Below are 20,835 nucleotides of genomic sequence, written 5' to 3' on the forward strand. Positions count from 1 at the left end.
TTAACTACAACTCCCATTTAAAGCATCCATTTGTGGTTATGGAAAATGACATCAGCTGATCATCGTTAGCACAGCGACTTCTCTCATGCCTATTAAGTGATTTTAAACTAACAACATAATAGGATAATTTGTTTTAATGCCGATTTCCTTTCAAATAAGGCTGAACATAAACAGGGCTACCTCAGTGAGCCACTTTGATGGAGACTTCTCTGTCAGTTCGGAAGTCTTGTTAGAAGGCTCCCCACAAAATTCACCAGGCTGGATGGAAATCACTACGTCACAGATGCTGAAAAGGCAGTTTGAGAGGAAGAGTCCGCCCTGGGCTGTGGGCTCTCTTCATCCTCTATTCTGACCTCCACGGCAACCTCTCTTGCCCCCTGAAATGATGTCCCCCATCCCAAAGTTCAAGTCCTCCGTTTCTGCTTCGCTAAGAGCCACCTTAGCGTCACCATTAGAAGAAGCCCCGTCTCATCTTCCACAACTACTCCAGCCCTCTTTCCATTTGTTACATGGCTGTTTATTACACTTAGAGTCGTGTGGTCTTCTATTAATTATTCTCTAATCATCTCTCTCCTACCCTGAGTCATCCCCTTGGGGAGCAGGGAACCATCCTACACTGTAGATTTGATATTCATGTGGAAGATACACGTAGATCTCAATTCTGGGGTAGGGTGTATAGAAGAGGCTCCTTGAATTATTTGCCTTCTCTGCATATCTCAGGTCACAAGTTAAAGCCTTCAACTTCCGATAAAGTATTATTGTACTTGGATTTTTTTTTTTTTTTGCCAAAACCCATATTTTTTAAAAGTCCTTTTTGAGCGATGTTTTGCATGTTACGAGTGAACAAAAACAGCAAAACTGCTTTGAGTGTAGATGCTGGACAGTCTGTAACTTCTACCTTGGACAAGTGACTTGGCTTGAAGGACAGCTGGGAAGTGCCCGCCCAGGCCATGTATATCCCATGAGTCAGTCATTTGTGCACCTGTGATTCCTGCTTTAGCAAAAACCATCACCTTGTATGAATAAAGACCTTCCAATCACTCACAATGAACTGAAGCCACCCAATATGGCATCTGCAAACATGGAGGATTCACAGTATTCTGACTCTAATTTTTATTTTTATTTTTTTTTATTTTTTATTTTTTTGTCTTTTTGCCATTTCTTGGGCCACTCCCGAGGCATATGGAGGTTCCCAGGCTAGGGGTTGAATCGGAGCTGTAGCTGCTGGCCTACGCCAGAGCCACAGCAACACCAGATCCGAGCCGCGTCTTCAACCTACACCACAGCTCACGGCAACGCTGGATCCTTAACCCACTGAGTAAGGCCAGGGGTCGAACCCACAACCTCATGGTTCCTAGTCGGATTCGTTAACCACTGAGCCGCAATGGGAACTCCATGACTCTAATTTTTAATATTTTAAGCTTTTGCAGAACCGGGAATACACACACACACACAGTTTTTACCTGTGTATTTACCCTAGTACACGCAGAGTGGGTCCTCTGTATCTGCAGTTTCCACATTCATAGATTCAACCAACTGCAGATGGAAAATATTCCGGAAAAAAATATTTCCAGAAAGTTCCAAAAATCAAAACTTGAATGTGCCACACATTGCACAGCATTTCTGTTGTATTTACACACATTCACATAGTCTTTACATTGTATTGGGTATTATGCATAATCTGGAGATGTTTTAAAGTATACAGGAAGACATGTGTAGGTTATTTGCAAATAGGCTATTTTATACCGGAGATTGAGCATCAGGTGGATTTTGTGGCTGAAAGAACTAACAGACGAGTGGTGCAGAAAATCCAGGAGGGATAATACGAACACGGAGGAGCAGAGAGGAAAGAAAAGGGAGGAAAGAATTACATTTCTGGAGCAACATTCAAGGTCCTTTCCCACGGGAGAGCAGAGGAGACTTCTGTGTTTTGGGGTTTTCCTCAGGCCTCTGTGGGTCCCACCTCAGCTCGGTGATGGCTTCACTCTCCAGGCCTTCCCCTCTCGTCCCACACATGGGTTACACTGGGCTATAAGAAGGGTTTTTTGTGCGTTTTTTTCCTTTTTAGGGCCACGCCTGTGGCATACGGAGGTTCTCAGGCTAGAGGTCAAGTTGGAGGTGCAGCTGCTGGCCTATCCCACAGCCACAGCAACACGAGATCTGAGCCGTGTCTGCGACCTACACCACAGCTCACGGCAACGCCAGGTCCTTAATCCACTGAGTGGGGCCAGGGATCAGACCTGTGTCCTCATGGATACTAGTCGGGTTCCTTACCACTGGGCCACAAAGGGAACTCCTATTAGCAGGTTTTGTAGATGCCCTGCTGTCCTGCCACCGGACTTCTGTGCATGAAACAGGATCAATCCCAAGACATGGAAAGGGCACAAAGACGGTAGCATCCTTGCTGCTTCTGGCTGCATAATTTATTTGCCAATATTAACAGGCGGTAAGAAGCTTGTTTTTGCTCAGCAAAATCTCTTTTTTAAAAGACAGTGAGATTACACACACGTCTGTGCCTCTTTTGGTGGAAAAGATACTCTCGCTGGAATGCAGCTCTTGTAAATATCCTCGCCACACTAGTTACACGATCAGGAAGCACGGGAGCTCTGCACAGTATCCTTGCCAGGAGTGGGGATCCAGGGGGAGAAGAGCAGCTCTCAGAGGATGTGCCTGCAGCCAGCAGGATGCAGACCAGCCAGCGAGCCCTGTGGCCGGAGAAAGACCAGAAAACCTCAACATTTGAAGACATCCCTTTCCAGAAATCTGCCATAGAGCCTGCAACTCCATGATGAGAAATAACTCTTTTTGGTTTAAGGTAAAAGTTCTTAGTTAAAACTCTCATATCCCCTGGGGAGGGTCAGGGCGTCATTGCCACAGTGGTGTCATCAGCTGGTGCATTCTTCCGGGCACCACATGGGTCTTTTAGGAAGGAGGCCAGAATGGGGTTGTCGAGTGGGGCTGGGAGGCTGGAGGGAGGAAACACAGATAACACGGAGCTCTGGGGGCTTAACGAGGTCTGACCTAATGGAGCGACTGTGCTGACTTTGCAGCCAGGCAACAGCTCCAAGAAGCTGGGCAATGAAGGATGAAAGAACAGCCTGGAGAAAGGAAGGAGGGCAAAGGCATGTGGACATTTTTCAGACCCAAAGGAAGATTGTGTCTCACAGAATCAATACCGTGAAAGGCAGATTTAGACAATAATCTTGTATTTGCAGATACAAAGCTGCTGGAAGTTGTAGAGTATTTCAAGTCACATCTAATATTTTACATATGGAGTGTAACAATTTAAATGGTGGATCAAGGAAGGGAGGACCTACCAATTGTGTGATATAAGATATTGTCACCGTGACACATTTCCCAAGACAGGTGGTAAAACCATCTCTTCACTAATGCACAGGCCACTGACAGAAACTCATTTTTATTTTTTAGGCTGGTCCATGGCATACGGAGTTCTGGGCTCAGGGATCGAATCCGAGACACAGTGGCGACCTATGCTGCAGCTGCGGCATCGCCAGGCCCTTAACCCACTGCACCGGGCCAGGAATTGAACCCATGTCCCTACCCCCTGCCAAGCCTCCTGAGACAATGCTGGATCATTAACCAGCTGCAGCACAGCAGGAACTCCGAAACACTCTTAATTTTTTTTTTTCAGTCTATTAGAATTTTCTTCTGTGGAAGAAAAAGTCATGAGATTACATTTTCTGAGTGCATGTCACAGAATAAATGTGCTAAACATTAAAGCCAGTTGCATAGCAAGAGGTGTCACCCGTTCCCAGTGATGTGCCTTAGGAGGACACAGTGACCTTCCTCCTGAAAAAGAGATGACATGTACTAACACCCTTCTGCAATGCAGTCTTTGTTTATTAAAAATCTACTTACACTCTTGCCAGACTGCTCTCAACTCAGAAAAATGTCACCAGCTATAAACTCTTGCCTTGGCTATTGTTATACAAACCAAACTATATACTTTGTGAAACAAACAAAAGAGCTCATCTATTTTTTTTTTCTTTCTAAAGGATTATTTTCAAAGTGAAATAATTTTCATGATAAGGGACTCTGTCTTCACAAATTTAAACAGTGTTTACTCTCAGCAAGAGACACAGCTTAATGCAGATAAAAGCCCTCAAATCTAGGAGATATTAAATGAAAGGAGTCTTTTTTGTTAGTCCCGGAGTATTGAATCTAACAAGGGAAACCGAACTATAAATAATCAAGAGTTACCAGTACTCAAGTTGGCCAACTGAAAATATAATTCCTCATTGCCTATCGCACAGAAGTATCGACATTGAGACATAAAGATAAGAACTTCAGAAAACAAACACACAAAGCTCGTTATTCTCCATGCTTTTTCTCAGCTCACCCTTACCTTGCCAATTAAGTCATGAATTAACTTCTCCATCATATCCCGGTCTGCCATGAAAACCAACCGAGATGGCCTGGAAAGGCACACAGCCTTGGGACTCTAAAATCGTACTGTTTGGGACATTCTTCCATGGGCTCACTTCTCTGTCTCTGTGATAATCATTAGCTCTGTTTTCCACTCTGTTCTTTTACTCAGATATTTTGGTCTTTATGGTCCCGAGACGATGAAATCAAGCCTTAGTTATTTCTGAACTGAACAATTTTTAGATATCAAGCAAGCAATATGTTACAAATAGTCCCTTGCTTTCAATACTAGATCAGTCCCATCTTTAAGGACATCGGGGGGGACTCGCTGTGCTGAGCACAATGAACTAATTATCCCTCTAAGAATGCAGGCTGCTTCCAGACATGTTTTTCTCCAGGAGATAACACACATCTAATCCATTCATAACCAAAGGCATTCAACACAATCTATACTTTTGAAAACACTCTTTAAAAAATGTACTTGAACTTGTAGAAGGGGCTTGGATACTCTTTTGAAATCCTGCAGCAGTGTTTTCCAAAATAGCAATTAAAGCAAGAGACATAGTTTCAGAGTGACAACCATGGAGGTTCATAACCCTTATGTGAGCGTGCAAAACCATTTCACATCCTAGAAGAGGGGAGACCCAGCCCTTTGGCCAGACTTTCCCCTACAGCTCCAAGGGGAAGGAGTGATGCGAGGGCTCAGTTTGACATCTCCAGCTGCCTCCCCATCCTATAGAATCAGAGACGTGGGTTCAAAGAGACAATTATCAAAAGTAGATGAGGAGTTCCCTGGTGGCTCAGTGGGTTAAGGACCTGGTGTAGTCACTGCTGAGGTGTGGGTTCGATCTCTGGCCCAGGAACTTTCGCATGCCTTGGGTACAGCCACCCCAAAAAAGCAGCAGAAGTGAGGATGAAAGCTTGTGGAGCAGCTATGAATCAGTCTCTGAGTTGTTCTGAATCTTCCCTCCGGCGACTGCCATCCTTTAGAATCAGTGCATTGGTCTTCCGCCAATTTCAAGGCTGCCTTCGACATCAGTGGCGGACAGCTGACCCTCTAGATATCTGTCCCGAGAGCAGATGGCTTCAACCCCTGGGAGGCTAGCTAATTTCTAGAACTGAAGCGGGGTTTTTAGAGCTTCTACTCATTTGGCCTCCTGACCCAATGCACAAGGACAACCCACTCAGGCAGAAATTTGTAAAAGGCCAAATACAGATGCCACTCCACGAAAGTAGAACATATTTCCTCTCTAAAGGAGTTGAGATGACTTATTATTTTCAAGGTTTTTTTTTTGTTTGTTTGTTTTTGTTTTTGTTTTTTAACCAAAGGAGGCAAGGAGGCTCCCACCTTAGTCACGGTATTACAATGGTCTTAATTACCCATCGCCCTGTGTCCTGGTCTATGCCTTTCAGAAGCTGGCACACACAGCAACAACCTGCTGACCATCTTCCTTCACACCTTCTCTCGACTTTAACTACGAGCATCCACTGCTAACCCGGCCTCGCTAACCCAGCCTCGCTAACCCGGTGCCTAGTTAACGCTGGGTTCCAAGCGGCGCTCAGTGAATGGACGTGCCTCTGCCTCCTGGAAGCTCCTGTCTGGCGAGGCTGCGCAAACATCAGATAAATGATAACCAGCATGATGAGTGTTAGGAACCAACAGCTCAGATGTAACAAAAACCGTATCCATAAACATTTGCTCCATTTCCCTAAACCGTCTCTCCCCTTATTTTCAACCTGCCCTTCAAATAAGAGGGGAAGCAGATAGTAACGTCACACTGACAGTAAAATCAAGCCCACAGAGGCTGCCTTCACCTATATTTCCCTTCCAGTCCTAGAGACCCAGCTCTGCTGGACTCATCTTTCATCTTCTATTTAATTACTTGGTATCCAAGCTGGGAGCCAAACACTTACCTAATTCCTGGTTCCCAGTTCAGAGGTACAAGAAGGAACTTGTTTATGGTAACAGAACAAAGCAAAGGAAATAGGCCTCTCTGTTGGGCTACAGGGTTAATCTTAAGCAGGCCAAGAAACAAGTGTCATCAAATTCATCTTGGTTTATTCTGAATAAAAATTCTCAAATCCTCTACATATATATGAAAGAAAAAAAGGAGAAAAAGCCCAGACATTCATACGAGCTGCACGAGAGACAGGAGCTCCCTCGCTCCCTATGGTGACCTAGTCACACCTTCTCCTTCAGGAACATGTATTTATGCAATTAAAGTGGAAGAAATAAAATAAATACCATTTCAAAATAAAATAAAAAATTTATGGCGTTGCGTGGTGGCCTAGCAGTTAAGGATCGGGCACTGTCACTGCTGGGGCTTATGATGCTGATGTGGCGGAGGCTGGACCCCTGGTCTGGGAACTTCCAGGTGCCTTGGACAGGGCCAAAAAAAAAAAACTGATGGGAAGGTGATGCCCCATGTGCAGGCCCCTCCTGGCTCCCATCTCTTTGCGTGCCCTCCTCCCTGCTGGCTGGCTTCCAGTTGGGTTTGGCTAAAGGGAGACACCAGTATTAAGAGGTGGGAGGAGAGGGAAACCGGGGGGGGGGGTGCTTTTCTGCCTGCCCCTGGCTGCTGAGGGCTCTGGGGTTTAGTAGGGGCTGCATCCGAGGCTCCCCCGGCCTCCACAGTGGTCCCGGCTCTGATTTGGCTCTCCTACTTCTACGGTGTCCCCTTGGCCCTGGCGGGAGGGGGGTCCCTGTGGGCTGTCCCAGAGGACGGTGGTGAAGGCTTCCTGCCTTGGCTGCATTTTCTGGGCGCCACACATTCCTTGCAGCTCCCAGAGCCCAGCACCTTCGGTGAAGCAGCCTCTTCATTAACCTCTCCACTCAAGCCAGCTGAGCGAATCCAGTTTCTTGCTAGATCCTCGGCTGATACGATTTCATACTGACTCCAGACGCTCAGGTCTGAAAGGCTGATAATAGTTTGACCTCACATGCTTAGTCAGCATGTTGGACCATAGCTGTGCACGAGGTGCCGTCCAATTTTAGCTCCTTTTTTGATTTACCAGCTGCTTGATTCAGGTCAGTGAAATAAACAAAACCTATTCTATGCCAGAAACCTATTTTGCATTTGACAGCTACTATTTGTTAACTCAACAAATATTTATTGAATGAACAGCTACCGTGTGCCAGGCACTGTATAAGCACTAAAGATACAGAGGTGAAGAAAATGGGTTAAGAAAAACCCTCTGAATTTATGGAGTTTATCTGTGAGGAGGGGATATCTGGACTAACAGTATTTCCATATCGGAAAGATACTTTTGAGGTTTTCTTTTCTTTTCTTTTTTTTAGGGTAGTACCCAATGCATATGGAAGTTCCCAGGCTAGGGGTTGAATCCAAGCTGCAGCTGCCAGCCTAAACCGCAGCTACAGCAACACCAGATCCGAGCCACGTCTGCGACCTACACCACAGCTCACAGCAATATCAGATTCTTAATCCACTGAGCGAGGCCAGGGATCGAACCCGCATCCTCATGGGTACTGGTTGGGTACATTACCACTGAGCCACAACGGGAATGCCTGCTTTGAGGTTTCCTAATCTAACTCATTATCTGGTGTTTGCATTATCCCAATAGCTCGCCTAGTATGACACCTGATCCCTGACTGACAGCTCATCCCATTTTGGGCAGTTCTAATTTTTAAAGTAATTTCTTCCATTGAGCTGAAGACCATCAAGGACCATGATGGGAAAACACAAGACAGACCACCCTTCACCTCCATTGTGAGGTTCATGAACATCTGAGATGCCAGCAGGTCTCCCATTCAAACTTGCCTCTTCATCCAAATATTGATTAACTATCCTCAGTGATTCCTGGAGACAGGGCTCCATGGGGTCGGGGGAAGAGGTGCCCCCTGTGCTGTGGGGAGCATGGGATAGGGCTGAAAAATGGCACCACCCTGGACCACCTTCTTCATGGGTCTCAAGATCTTGTGCTCTTAAAACTTCTACCAAAATATTTTCAGTCCCTCCACAATCCTCAGGCCTATTTAACACTGTAGCAAATACTGAAAAGATACCACCTTCGGAGCCCTCTGTCTTCAAAGGGCACTGAGGGTGGCCAGGGCGATGCACACTGAGTGGTCACACGAATAAGTGATGAATTCGACGTGAGATGTGTACTCTGCAGAGAAGGCACCAGGTGCTGTGACACACCTGTCAAGGGGGACCAGGTCAGGTGTGGGGCGGGGGTGGGGCAGGTTGCCTGCAGGTGTGTGAACTGCCGTCTGAAAGCTGAGAAGTTAGCTGGACAGACAAAAGGACCGTCCAAGCTATTCTGCTTCCCGTAAGGATAAACTGCGGGTGTACCTGGCATAACGCCCACACTGACCACTTAGGCTAGATTTTTCTGCAGACAATCTTGTTTGAACTATGGCATACCACGATTAATAACTATGTTTACTGTAACTAAAAAATCTTCTCGTTTCCTTCTCGACTCTGGAGTGACCCCATCTTCTAATCCGTCCGTATCAGCCTCTCTCTTCTGAGCTTTTCCTTCTCTCTCTCTCTGGACCCTGAGCAGAGCTGCTTGGGCAGTAACCATGACTGTTCTTGCCCAACCACTTGGACAGGGCCTCCTAGAAGGTGCGGTTACAGTAAATCACAACTTAAACTTTCCTGCCCGGCGTTTTCATCTAAGTGTAATCAGATGAAAACACACTTCAAAGGAACCTTTAAAGGAGAGACGGTCACGAAAGGACAGCCTGGAGGAGGGGCTCCCCCCCCCTTGGTTTGTGGTGCTGTTTCTGGGGGACTCAGGGTTGACTGGGTGCCTGGGAGCCTTGAGCACTTCCCAGGACCACGTGGTCACCTATTTCAGGACACTCAAACCAGAGACAACTTCCAGTGCCACTGTAGCTCCCAACATAAGATATCTCCTTAGGAGTCTATGCAAATTAGGGTATAACAAAGTGTAATCCCCAATGGATGAAGCTGTTCAATGACTACTGGTTATTATCCCAATGACATCCTAGTAAAACCCATCCCTGACCCTGAACTCATTCTGTTCAATCCAAACCATCATTCACTGCTTGGAACATGATGCATGGAAAGGACACAGACCCAGATCTGGGATCTGTGGCATCTCAGTTCTCCTAGACAACAGGGTCACCTTGGGCAAGTCACTTGTCTCCCTGGGTCCCAGATTCCTTCTGGGTTAGTAAAGTGAAAACTCTGGAGCCTATGGGACTCAACACTTTCTCTAACTTTGAAACTAAGATTCCATGGTTTGAGGTGATGTGTCGACACAATGACCCAGTTCATAACTACAAAGAGGGTCTCTCTCTCTCTCTCTTTTTGTCTTTTTGCCATTTCTTGGGCTGCTCCCGCGGCATATGGAGGTTCCCAGGCTAGGGGTCGAATCGGAGCTGTAGCCACCAGCCTACGCCACAACCACAGCAACCTGGAACCTGAGCCGAGTTTGCAACCTATACCACAGCTCACGACGCCAGATCCTTAACCCACTGAGCGAGGCCAGGGATAGAACCCTTAACCTCATGGTTCCTAGTCGGATTCGTTAACCACTGAGCCACAACGGGAACTCCAAGAGGGTCTCTTTTAAGGCTCTCATATAACTTGAGGATCTTAAATATGGTCCCATTATTATAGTCAGATAACCATGAACTGATGCAAACACTAGGAACACATGGCCTTTGTATAGGGAAACTACTTTTTTTTTTTAATTAAAAAAAAATTTTAATGGCCACACCCTGCAGCATGATGCAGAATCTGAGCCCAGCCATAACCTACCCAACACCTTTGGCAACACTGGATTCTTTTAATCCACTTTGCCAGGCTGGGGATTGAACCCATGCCTCCAGAGTAACCCAAGCTACTACAGATGGATTCTTAACCCACTGCACCAGGAAACTATTTTAAATTATCTATAATTCCCGAAGTGCAGAACATGTGATAAGATACCTTAAGTCATCTATTATCAACAGAAAGATTCCCCACAAATTTTTTTTTTTTTTGCTATTTCTTGGGCCGCTTCCTCGGCATATGGAGATTCCCAGGCTAGGGGTCTAACCGGAGCTGTAGCCACCAGCCTATGCCAGAGCCACAGCAACTCAGGATCCGAGCTGCGTCTGCAACCTACACCACTGCTCACGGCAACGCCAGATTGTTAACCCACTGAGCAAGGGCAGGGACCGAACCCGCAACCTCATGGTTCCTAGTCGGATTCGTTAACCACTGCGCCACAGCAGGAACTCCAAAATGTTTAACATCATCTGACAGTAGACCAATGCCTAGTGGCAAGAATATGCTTTCTACTTATTCACTGACATCATCTCCACTTTCTGCAAAATTGCCTTCTGGAAACCAGGCTAGAACATAGATGACCGAATAGCTCGCTCATTGTACCACAGGGGTACATTATTTGGGGCTGCATCCCAATCAAGTATCTGCCAAAATATACACCCAGAATAGTGGTAACATAAGAGTTGCTATAACTGTATAACTGCAAAAATTATGTGTCTATAATACACAGATAATGGAAAGCACGGCTGGTTCTAAATTGTCCTAGGAGCTTGTATACTCTAAGAACACATGCAATGATGGTGACTGGAACAAATTCACTCTAATAGGGGTCCTGGTTGAGCCTCCATGGGAATTGGGTGGGTACGACAGGGAGATTCTTTATAGTGATCCTCTAATTCTGTTTACTTGTTTTGATGGATGGACTGACTGACTGACATTCACGGGGTTTATTTAATTGGCTCTTAGAAAAAGAATTCTGGTAATATCTAGAATTGAGATTCAGCTCTATTTTCAGGTATTCATCACAGATTCTGTGTGGGGAGCAGAGACTGGAGCTGGAGGAGAGCTCTGAGAGTCATGAAAGACTTGGTGGTCCTGAGAGGAACTGGGGAAGGAAATCAGGCCTCATTAACAGAATCAGCACAAGGACATGAGAGTCGGAAGAAGCACTAGTTTCTGATCTCAAATGTGGCAACGACTAGGTTGGCTTCACTGAATAGGGAAGAGCAAATCCGACTGCATATTGGATCTGTTTCTTTTGCTTTAACTTTTGTATTCTATTACTACATGTTAAGAATATTGCCTACAGGAGTTCCCGTTGTGGCGCAGTGGTTAACGAATCCGACTAGGAACCATGAGGTTGCAGGTTCGGTCCCTGCCCTTGCTCAGTGGGTTAACGATCCGGCGTTGCCGTGGGCTGTGGTGTAGGTTGCAGACGCGGCTCGGATCCAGCGTTGCTGTGGCTCTGGCGTAGGCCGGTGGCTACAGCTCCGATTCAACCCCTAGCCTGGGAACCTCCATATGCCGAGGGAGCGGCCCAAGAAATAGCAACAACAACAACAACAACAACAACAACAAAGACAAAAGACAAAAGACAAAAAAAAAAAAGAATATTGCCTATAGCCTGAAATAAACAGGTTAGCCCATTCTCAAGACTCTGACATTTAAAGGTACAACAACACTTTCACATTCATACAGAGATAGAAAGTTGCAGGACAGAGAATAGCCCATGTCTTGTTGGAGATTTGTGGGAACATTATGACTTGACCTATGCAGACATCTGTAAGAACAAAGGATTCAGACATCAAGAAGTTTGCAACACCCAACTGCACTTCCTCCCTTTCTTGTATTACAGAAGACTTAATTCTAACTGGGGTAAGATGGTTCTTTGGGACAGTAGTCCACCACCTTCTCAATCTGCTGACTTTCTGAATAAAGTCACTATTCTTTGCCCCAACCACTTAATCTCATGATTTACTGGCCTGTCATGCAGGGAGCTGTACGAGCCAGGACTTGGTCTCTGAATGTCCTGGAGGAAAAAGAGACTGGGTGGTAAAAAGAAAACAGAGAGAGAGAGAGATGATAGTTATAACATCTCACACAAGTTAGCCATGAGAGTCTAAGAGAAGAAAACATAAGAAGAAAGGGAGCATGTTTCCTATAAAGGGAGAGAGGGAGATGGAGGGAAGAGAGAGGGAGGAAGTGGGGGGGGGGGAACATCAGCAGCCTGGGGGCTGGGGTTGGGTGGCAACCAGGTGAACTTCCAGGGGAGCTTGGAGGCTCCAAGTACTCAGGGCATTGGACCCTGGGAGGATAGGCCTCCTGGGGCAAAGGGCAGTGGCCATGCAGGCAGGGTAGATGTGGAGCCAGGGAGGCATTGCCTGAGAGTAGAGGAAAAGGAGTGAGGTCTTGTCCCTGCGCTGATGGGAAGGGACAACTGAGCTGGCAAAATTTAGTCTTCTACTGTCACTAAACCCAGACCCACAGGGCTGGGGAGGCCCAGTGTGAGCAGAAGGCCCCCTGGAGGTTGTGATCTACAGCTGGGCAGACAGGGTGTGACCTGAAGACTTGTTTGTCTTTGTCTCAATTAAATGTTTTGGGAGTTCTCGTTGTGGCACAGAGGAAAGGAATCCGACTAGGAACCATGAGGTTGTGGGTTCAATCCCTGGCTTCGCTCAGTAGGTTAAGGATCTGGCATTGCCGTGAGCTGTGGTGTAGGTCGTGGACTTGGTTCGGATCTGGTGTTGCTGTGGCTGCGACGTAGGTTGGTGGATACAGCTTCGATTTGACCCCTAGCCTGGGAACCTCCATATGCCCTGGGTGCAGCCCTAAAAAGACAAAAGACAAAAGACAAAAAAAAATCAATTAAATGTTTTGAATTGATAAACTAAAATTTAAAAATCAGGATATTTTAAAAATAAAAATGCAAGGAGTTTCTGCAGTGGCACAGTGGGTGAAGGATGCCTCATTGCTACAGTTGTGGCGCAGGTTGAAGTGGCAGCTAGGATTTAGTCCCTGGCGTGGGAACTTCCCTTTGCTGTGGATGCAGCCAAAAAATTAAAAAAAAGAAAAAAGAGAGGGAGAGAAAGAGACAGGCAAAAAAAGTAAAAATCAGAATATTTCACATAAAAATCCAGATTTTTCTGTTTGAGGAGGAGATGTCAAAAACAAAACAAAACAAAACAAAACAAAACAACAATAAGCATTTGTCACACTATCCTTTTTTTCTTTTTTTAATTTTTATCACATTTTATTTTTTTCATTAAAAAAATTTTTTTTTTTGGTCTTTTTAGGGCCACACCCACAGCATATGGAAGTTCCCAGGCTAGGGGTCGAATTAGAACTGGAGCTGCCAAGCCTACACCACAGCCACAGCAACGCCAGATCCAAGCCATGTCTGTGACCTACTCCACAGCTCATGGCAATGCTGGATCCTTAACCCACTGAGCGAGGCCAGGGATTGAACCTGCAACCTCGTGGATACTAGTCAGCTTCGCTACTGCTGCGCCACCACGGGAACTCCTAATTTTATTTTTTTTAAGTTTTATTGAAGTATAGTTAAATTTCAAGCCTGTGATAATTTCTGCCGCACGACAAAGTGATGCTCTCATGCATATTCACACACTCATCTCTCTCCGATTCTTTTCCCACGTAGATGATCACAGAACACTGGGTAGAGTTCCCTGTGCTATACAGCAGCTCTCCATTGGCTGATTGGTCCGCATACCTCAGTGTGCATATGCCAATCCCAAACCCCCAGTCCATCCCTCCCACCCCCTCAACACTGGCCTTAACTATACTTTCACTCGGCAACCTTCTCCCTTTACCTGGGCCCAGCACTTCTCAGGATGCTGCAGGCCCCACCACTCCCTTGGGTACCACAGTCATCTCCTTTCACTCTTAGAGGACCTGCCTGGCTCTGGAGATTGGAGGTGTTTGACTCACCTGGGTCACACTCACGGGCACACTTGGACACTACACTGTCCACTAGGTTAGTAGTCCTAGAGGGACCAGATTGCTCGAGACACTCTCTAAATATTTTTTCTTTTTTTTGTGTTTTTGTCTTTCCTAGGGTCACACCGTGGTATATGGAGATTCCTAGGCTAGGGGTCTAATCAGAACTGTAGCTGCCAGCCTATGCCAGAGCCACAGCAACTCGAAATCCAAGCCACGTCTGTGACCTACACCACAGCTCATGGCGATGCTGGATCCTTAACCCACTGAGCAAGGCCAGGGATTGAACCCGCAACCTCATGGTTCCTAGTCGGATTCGTTAACCACTGAGCCATGATGGAAACTCCTCGAGATACCCTTGTAAGAACAATTTATTGCTCTTCAGTTTGTAAGTCATATAAAATCAAAACACGAGGAATTAAAAATCCCACTTCTTATTTCCTACCCTATACAAGATTAGAGGAGGAAAAAAAGTGCCTTAAGACCAAAACCACCATGGAAAAATTCAGGGGAGTAAGAGAAAAATGTTTACAGTGGCGGGGTGGGGAAAATATTAATTGCGAGTCAGGAAGGTGGAACTATCTTTATCCTTTAACCTCACCAGCTTTTAGTTTTGTTTTTTTCCACTCTTACTATTAATTAAAATCTTTATTCCACTAGTTCTTTCACAAACCTATAATGTATCAATAAAGGTTAGAATTTGTTCAGAGTCTCTACAAAGGAATGAAGGTAGAAGAAGCCGTTTAATGGGTAAGTCTGCCAAACCAAACACCGAAGTAATTTGATGTCATGGGTTTTGACATTTAAAAATCCTGGGACAGTAAGACAAGAACCACAGCCCTGGAAGAATGACATGTTGAGTTGCCTGGCAACACGTGGGAGTCCCTTATACAAGTACTGAAGTCAGGCTTCGCTTTTGGTACTCTTCTGAAACACACGCCCAGAGGAATTATAAATGCTAACATTCACATATCATTTCCTAATCTCATAAAACATTAGTTTCGTGGTGCCTTTAAAAAAAAAATAATAGGATGGAAGTTAAAACCTAGAACTGGAGATCCTAATCCTACCAAAATGAACAAGGACTGGAAGACTGGGTTTATGGGCAAGAAAAAAGAGGAATAAAGTCCCCCTCATTTGGAAGAGCCTTTATCCATGTTGACAGTGAGCATTTAAGAAGATACCCAGAGGCATTCGCGAATCATCAGCATTTTTCCTAGAAAAGGGGAAAAGCCCCATTCTGCATCCCATCCCAGGGTTTCTTTGTTTCTGAACCCTGGAGATAAAAATGTTAATACACAGGGGCCCCTGTGAGGATTTGCGGCTGTACCCAAGTCTTTCTGAAGAAGAAACGCTCTGATATGTGATCTCTTCCTTCCCTTCGGGAGTGAGAGGAGGAGGGAGCCCGTGAGGGGGAGAGAAAAACAAAACCAGCTACTTTCCCTTAATCCTGATGTGGCAGAAACGCAGAAAGCTAAAAGCTTCCCTGAGGGAAAAAGCTACTCCAGACGGAGATGGATGGAGCAAGTCTAACAAACTTCAGGCTCCTTAGCTTGCTGACGTTTCTCTTCATGATTTTACAGTGTGTTTACGAGGCCACATGTTTTCAGCACAGGTGAGCAGAGACATTCAGGGTGAGAGCGGAGCAAGGCCCAGGAAACTCTGATTAAGGCCCAAAGAGGACAGGCTGGTACCTGCGTCTTTCTTCTGCGGTGCTCCTCTGGAAACCCCGGGACAAGAGAATGTTAGACAACACGGGATTCTTTTTCTCCTCGGCAACAATAAATCCCATCCCATGATTTTAGTTACAAAAAAAAAAAGTTCCTCTGGAAATGCAGATGGCCGACAGGCACAGGAAAAGATGCTCAGCATCACTACCCATCGGGAAAATGCAAATTAGAACCACGGTGAGAAACCCACTCACACTGGGAAGAATGGCTGTCATCAAAAAGAACACAAACAACAAATGTTGGTGAGGACGTAGAGAAATAGCAACCCTTGCATACTACTGGTGGGAATGTAAATTGGTGCAGCCACAGTGGAAAACAGTATGGAAGTTTCTCGAAAACTAAAAATAGAACTACTATTTGACACAGCAATACCATTTCTGGGGATGTATCTGAAAAAAACCTAAAACACTAATTTGAAAAGACTCATGCACCCCAGTGTTCACTGCAGCACTATTTGCAATAGCCAAGACATGGAAACAACCTAAATGTCCATTGACAGAGGAGTGGATCAAGAAGATGTGGTACATATACACGATGGAATATTACTCAGCCACTAAAAGGAATGAAATAACGGCATTTTCAGCAACATGGATGGACCCAGAAATTATCATGCTAAGTGAAGTTAGCCATACAATGAGACAGCAACATCAAATGCTATCACTGACATGCGGCATCTGAAAAAAGGACAGATGGAACTTCTTTGCAGAACAGATACTGACTCACAGACATTGAAAAACTTATGGTTTCCAAAGGAGACAGATTGGGGGGTGGGGGGATGCACTGGGGTTTGGGATGGAAATGCTATAAAATTGGGTTGCGATGAACATTATACAGCTATAAACGTAATAAATTCATTGAGTAATAAAAAAAGAACACAAATAACAAATGTTGGTGAGGACATGGAGAAACAGGAACCTTGTATACTACTGGTGGGAATGTAAATTGGTGTAGCCATAGTGGAAAACAGTATGGAAGTTTCTCAAAAAACTAAAAATTGAACTACTATTTGACAGCAATACCACTCCTGGGGATATATCCGAAAAAAGCCTAAAACACTAATTTGAAAAGACTCATGCACCCCAATGTTCATAGCAGCACTATTTAAAATTGCCAAGATATGGAAGTGTCCATCAACAGATGAATGGATAAAGAAGCTGTGATACACACACACACACATACACACACTATGGAATATATATATATATACACACACACAATATGTATATGTATATACAGTGGAATACTACTCAGCCACAAAAAGTAACAAAAATTTTGCCATTTGCGACAGCATGGATGGACCTTTGAAGTTATTACGCTACGTGAAATAAATCAGGAAGGAGGCAAATACCATATGATTTCACTCCTATGTGGAATCTAAATAAAACAAAACAAATGAAAAAAAAAACAGAATAAAGCAAAAACAAACTCATAAATACAGAGCTGAGATTCGTGGTGACCAGAGAAGAGGGGTATTGGGGGATGAGTAAAATGAGCGAAGGGGATCAACTGTATGGGATTGATGGAGACTAGACCGTGGGAGTGATCACTCTGTAATGCACACAGCAGCTGAATTACGGTGCTGCACACTGGAAACAAAGAAAAGAAGGCAACAGAAACCTCTTTCTCTGCACAGAGCAAAGGCCATGTGAGGATGCAGTAAGAAGCCAGGAGGAGAGGCTGCATCAGAAACTACCCCCATGGCGCCCACCACACAGCAGGGACATGAGCCACAGCAGTGACGATGCTGGACTTTTAACCCACTGAGCCCCCAGGGAACTCCAAGGCCTGAGAATTTCTAACATGCCCCCAGATGGTGTTGCTGCTGGTCTTAGGAACATGTTTTAAGAATCAATGACCTAGTTAGTGGCTGAGCTTCTGCTTTCCTCACTTTGCATCCTCCCAATAAATAGTGGATCCCAGCTGCTCTGTAGCAGGAGAGTCCAAGGGAGACTGGGCAGCTTGCTGGAGCCCTGAGCACAGGTGGGGATTGCTGTCTTCCCACAATTTAGCTGAGACACCTGGAAGCGTCTTGCTGGCAGGCAAGTTACATCATGATTCATTATAACAGTGGAACTTCCCTCTGACCCCTCTCCACCTACCCCTGCACAGAATCAATCTAAAACAATGCAGACCTGCTTAGCGCCGACAGCAAATATTACTCTCACCCTGAGCTATTTACCAAAACTTGTGATCTACAATTTGGCTCTTGCCATGCTAAACAGAGCAGGAGTTAGCAGAAAGCAGGGGTCATGGACAATTGCCAGTATTTATTCTCAGAAGAGAAGGATGATTAGATGATTTCAAAGTTTTCTTTTGTTTGCATTTTAAATCAAAAGGAAACTTTCGTGTTTATTTGTTTAGCTGAGAGAATCCATGGCCTTTTGTTACGATCCAACTATTTAGAAGGTTGGGTCCTTATTTGATGATTGTGTAAACTTGCCACTTTTAAAACGGCTTCATTTTTATGCCATCCCAGGGTCTTCCAAAGCTGAAGGGATTTAATGAGTGTAGGGCAGGGTGGAGTCTGGCACATACTAGGTGCTCACAGGATGTCAGCCAGCTCTCAGCATGATTGCTTCTAGTATATAAGGGAGTCTGGGAACTGGCCCATTGACTTGTAGGTAGGGTCAAAGGGCATGACCTGACTAAGAAGACAGACCTCATCACCAAAAGTCTGTCTTCCCCATTAGCAATGTGCTTTAGGGACCACGGACGTCAAGAAGCATTTATGGAACATCTAAATTACAAGGCAATTATCTGTGAGCCACAAAACCTTACAGGACTTAATACCTGGTAGTCACTTTCTGAACCAAAGCATTTTATTAGAATAGCCTGGGCAGGAGTTCCCTTCGTGGCACAGTGGTTAACGAATCCGACTAGGAACCATGAGGTTGCCGGTTCGATCCCTGGCCTTGCTCAGTGGGTTAAGGATCTGGCGTTGCCATGAGCTGTGGTGTAGATCGCAGATGCGGCGCAGATCCTGCATTGGTGTGGCTCTGGCATAGGCCCGCAGCTACAGCTCAGATTAGACCCCTAGCCTGGGAACCTCCATATGCCGCAGGTACGGCCCTAAAAAGACCCAAATAAAAGGCCAAAAAAGAAATTTTAATTTTGAAATAAGAAATTGCCAAAAAAAAAAAAAAAGTACAAAGCTGTCTCCGGTATCCTCATGCAGTTCCCCAAGGCCAACGTTTTGCATAATTATAATTATGGTACAGTGACAAGACCAGACCAGTGACACTGGGCCAGTCCACAGAGTACAGGCAATCTCGCCTGTACTGAGATTTACAGCGACTAAGGAATGTTACATTTTACTCACGCAGGACATGGAAACAAAGGGAAGAAAAGAAAAAGAGCTGTAAAAGGTGGTGAACACCACTACTGTCACCTGAGGTTACTCTGAAATTTGCCTTTATAGGTAATAGCTGCAAGAAAAAGATAAAAGTTAAGCACATAAATTGTACAAATGGGATTGTCCTTGAAAGAAGAACATAAAAAAATTCTTCTCCAGAGACTGAGCTTAACAATTATAAGCAGATTAACCTGTTTTCCAAATCATCTAGACATATGAACGCTTACGAGTAAAGCCATTTGGCCTCTTTTATTTAAAAAATTTTTTTTTATGGCTGCACCTGAGGCATATGGAAGTTCCTAGGCCGGGGACTGAATCCGAGCTGCAGCTGCAACCTACACTGGATCCTTGAACCCACTGAGTCTGGACTGAAATCGAACCAAGCCATTGTTGTCAGGTCCTTAACCGAGTGTGCCACAGTGGGAACTCCTAACCTCTTAAAGTGAGAGGTGAACCCAAGATTTACTGTCCGCAAATCCTGACCCCTCCCAAACACACACACAAAGGATAAATAAGGGGCTTTAGAACTTTCTATATTATCTGTCTTGGAGTGGCATGGAGGAAGTAATTGAATTTTGTTACATTTCCCCGAGTAATCTTTAAAAGCCCCCATTGTTGTATTTGTTAACAATTGATCTTATCAACACCTTAAAGGTTCCCCAAATATTCTTCCTTGGCCATGTTCTATTCTCTTATATATGTACCTCGAAGTATTAAAGTGGAATATTTCAATTAGTTGGAATATGTCAATTAGGTGTGGTTTCCTCTGCATCCCATTTTCATAATAAGGAAGTTAGGGAGTCAAATCATTAATGTGACAACTTCCTTAACTAGCAACTGTTTTTCAAAAATGATATAAAACAAGGCGGTTCACAACTGATCTGCCAACATTTGCTCTTCAGCTGAATATAAAAAAAATTAAAATTAAAAAAAGCAGCAGCAGGAGTAGCCGGCATGGCTCAATGGTAACAAACCAGACTAGTATCCAAACCAGACTCGGGTTCCACCCCTGTCCTTGCTCAGTGGGTTAAGGATCCAGTGTGTTGCTGTGAGCTGTGGTGTAGGCTGGCAGCTGTAGCTCTGTCCTGAGAACTTCCATATTCGGCTGGTGCAGCCCTAAAAAGAAAAAAAAAAAAAAAAAAGCAGCAAGCAGCCTATCAGAAGAATAAAATGTCTTCAGAAGTTCCTAAGAAGTAGATTCTCCAGGTCTGACAAAAAAAAGGGAACTAGAACTACTTTCCTGAGCAGGCAATGATGTGGTGACACTTTGGATTCTCCGCCCTAAAAAGGCTGCTCTGGTTTTAGGAACCAAAACACAGCATCTTCCCCCGCACGGTGGGAGCTGTGTGTCAGTCTTCCCACAGCGAGCCAGCCAGAATAAACGGATGTTTCAGAGGGTGGAGAAGCCACGCTTGTCTCTGCCGGTACACAGAGAGCTGACAACCCCTGGCCAGGGTCCCCTGAATTCTAAATGACCCAGCAGATTTCTTGCAACAGGGCCCCTCCCTTCCAGGGCCAGCCTTGGGCATGATCCTGAAATTGAAGAAGCTTGTGCTGGACCATACTGGTGCCACTTCCCCAATGCCCAGGCATCTCGACGAATTTCCCAGTTGAGTGTCCTGAAATATCCCTGCTCTCTGGCTGCCGT

General features: G+C 45.1%; 1 protein-coding gene across 2 annotated transcripts in view; it reads right to left on the bottom strand.

Annotated features, from left to right (window-relative positions):
* PLEKHG1 (pleckstrin homology and RhoGEF domain containing G1) overlaps nucleotides 1-20,835 on the bottom strand; it is a 242,893-nt gene that overhangs the window by 108,782 nt on the left and 113,276 nt on the right. The window lies entirely within an intron of this gene.

The sequence above is a fragment of the Phacochoerus africanus genome, chromosome 2 (genome assembly GCF_016906955.1).
Source record: "Phacochoerus africanus isolate WHEZ1 chromosome 2, ROS_Pafr_v1, whole genome shotgun sequence".
Classification (NCBI taxonomy): Eukaryota; Metazoa; Chordata; class Mammalia; order Artiodactyla; family Suidae; genus Phacochoerus; species Phacochoerus africanus.